Genomic DNA, 2,949 nt, shown 5'->3' on the forward strand with positions numbered 1-2,949 from the left:
AGGTGGAAAAATTTGAGGGTACCAACTAGCGCAGATGAATATTTAATCCATTGCTATCGGTGAATTGTTACTAAAGAGGAGTACGTCGTGGGATTGCTAGTTGATTGTGGTGAGACACCAGGAGTAATCGGTAAGTACTCTGGGAGATTGGTTAGGGAGACTAATTGGTGGTCAGACGGTAGCATACAACAAATTATTAAATTATTTGGACAGAAAATAGTTTTAACCTAAAAAATAAACGAAAGAAAAACGTTATTGAAAAATATCGGGACCACTCATAACGTTATTAGCGTAAACATACATACAGCATGCCAAAAACACGTTCGGGTGCTAGTCAAGGTGTGCAAGGAGACAGCGATACGAATGAAGAATGTCGAGAAACGGTGGCCCAGCAGCCGTTAGCGAATCCGCTTGCCAACCAATCGCTGGAATTAAATTTAGCGGAAATCCTACAGCAAGTTCAAAGCCTTCAAGAAGAGCTAAGGAAAACTTGGCAAATACAAGTGGATATGATTGGCAACGATAGAATTGTTACAGCAGGATCTAGCGTTGTTGGCCATTCCCAAACCAGGTCTAATATGGTGTCAGCACCTGAAGTCGATGGTCGTCCAGAGGACTGGCCAATGTTTAAAGAAAATTTTATAGCTACAACTGCAGAGTATCGGTATAGTGACACGCAAAATATGATGCGTCTTCAAAAAGCAGGCAAAGGGAAAGCTAGGGAAACAATTGAATGTTTATTAATACACAGCCGAAATGTTAGCCAAGTAATGAAAGTTTTACAGGAGCGCTTTGGGAAACCAGAGTTTTTAGTAAAGAGTCAAATAAATAAAATTCGTTATTTTGCACCGAACATCGAATTGAACAATTGGTAATATTCGCAACCAAGGTTCAAAATTTATTCTCTTTTTTCCAAGCAGCTGATTGTGATCGTCATTTATCGAACCCAACATTGATGGAAGAACTGTTGTTGAAGCTGCCTATACAAAGGCGCATCGAGTGGGCGTGACATGCTGTATCCATCGTACCGCGACCAACTATCTGCCACTTTAGCGACTGGTTGCAGGAACTATCGGACGTCTTTTATTCAGCTTGTGCATATTCAACCTTCGAGATGCGCCAAAATAGAACTGAAGACCGCCAAAGATTCTTCCATGTGAATGAGGGTAATAATGAGGATACTCGAATGGCATGTGAAGTGTGCGCGGAGAGACATAACATAACTAAGTGCGACAAGTTTTTACGTATGGATCTTCCTGATATGTGCCGTGTAGTACGACGTAAAAGGCTCTGTTTCAACTGCTTAAAAGGAGGTCACCGAAGCAATCTGTGTGGCGAACAAAATGCCTGTGGGGATAGGCGCTGCTCAAAGAAGTTGCATGCACATCTTCATCAGTCTAGTGGTAGAAGTAAAGATTGGGATTTGACGCGTTCACAACAAGCATCGCAGCCGTCATCAGGGCCTGGTATTCAGCAACCGTTGCCATCGGCTTCAAGACAAGCAGTTCAGCAGCAGCAAGCATCAGATGAAGCAGTATCAGTTTTCACCAGTACCATAGTACCTAGACACACACCGAAGTTGTTCTTCAAAATAATTCCAGTTATTTTGTATGCCGATGAGAAGGAGGTCAAGAACTACGCATTCTTCGATGAGGGGTCAGCGATATCGTTAATGAATCGGGGTCTGGCCAGCCGGACTATGGACTTAAAGGACATAATGATAACCTAACGTTGCAGCGGTTCGGAACCACAACAGTCACGGAGCCCTCGTGTAGAGTGGACGTGGAGATATCAGGAGTTGGGCATAATCGTAGAAGATTCAAATTACAAGGCGTTCGCACGGTTGAAAACCTGCAGCTACCAATGCAGTCTCTCAGCTTATCGGAGCTGCATTACAAGCATCGACACTTACCTATTATGCAATACAGCGATGCAACACCAGAGCTGCTGATAGGATTGGACAACGCTCCTCTGGGTATCCCACGTCGAATAGCGTATGACGGAAGTAGAGGTACTGCAGTGGTATTAACCAAACTTGGATGGGTGATTTATGGAACAGGGAGCCATTCAACCCCCAATGTTCGTTTTCGTTCTTTATTTACACAGGTATACGATACAATGAGAAGCCGGAAAAGTTGGAGAATTTAGTCAGCAAGTACATCGTCAATGAGAATATGGGAGTAAATACGATGAAGCAACCGGTTGAAGCTGAAGACATGCTAGGGCTAAGAAGTTATTGGAAGAGAACACGAAGCGCTATGGGCGTCGTTACGAAACCTGTTTACTGTGGAAGAAAGATAAGAGAGAGTTACCGGAAAGTCGAGAGATGGCGGAAATAAAGGTTTTTTTTTCACTGGAGAGAAAGTTTAAAAGGAATGATGATTTTAAAAAGGCGTACTCAGCTATCATTTCGGAATATGTTAATAAAGGCTATTGTCGGAAGCTGAATAATGAGGAAGTGGTACAAAAGAGTGGACGAACATGGTATCTACCCAATTTTGGTGTAAATAACCACAATAAAACTCAGACTGGTCTTCGATGCGGCGGCTGAATCTCATGGAATTTCACTAAACTCCATGCTGCTAAGTGGGCCGGATCTATCGCAGCCTTTGACACCGGTTCTCCTGAAATTCAGGCAGAAGCCAGTCGGTGTTTGTGCAGACATGGTGGAAATGTTCCACCAAATCAGGATTCGCGCAGAAGATTTAACAGCACAACGTTTCTTGCGGAGAACTGATCCGGGAGCACCTCTAGCTGAATATGTCATGAATGTTATGACATTTGGAGCCACATGCAAAATGCAGAAGAGTTCAAAGAAAAATTTACTGAAGCTGGGGCAGCCATCATACACAATCATTATGTAGATGATTTCGTTCCTAGCTTTTCAAGCGCTGAGGAGACCCTGAAGGTTACAAAACAGGTAATTTGGATACATGCAAACGGAGGCTT

At 43.2% G+C, this 2,949-nt stretch overlaps 1 protein-coding gene and 1 long non-coding RNA gene across 2 annotated transcripts in view; one reads left to right on the forward strand and one right to left on the reverse strand.

Moving 5' to 3' along the window:
- The window catches only part of LOC118745283, an 11,920-nt gene extending 8,979 nt beyond the window's left edge, over positions 1 to 2,941 (forward strand). The window contains exon 3 of the long non-coding RNA XR_004993630.1: positions 3 to 2,941. This is a non-coding gene — a long non-coding RNA (uncharacterized LOC118745283). The remainder of the gene's footprint in view (positions 1 to 2) is intronic.
- Positions 1 to 2,949, reverse strand: part of LOC118745224 (beta-galactosidase) — a 347,980-nt gene that overhangs the window by 191,919 nt on the left and 153,112 nt on the right. The gene's annotated exons all lie outside the window — the stretch shown is intronic.

This window comes from Rhagoletis pomonella, unplaced genomic scaffold, assembly GCF_013731165.1.
Source record: "Rhagoletis pomonella isolate Grant_MI unplaced genomic scaffold, Rhpom_1.0 Rhpom_scaffold_00001, whole genome shotgun sequence".
Classification (NCBI taxonomy): Eukaryota; Metazoa; Arthropoda; class Insecta; order Diptera; family Tephritidae; genus Rhagoletis; species Rhagoletis pomonella.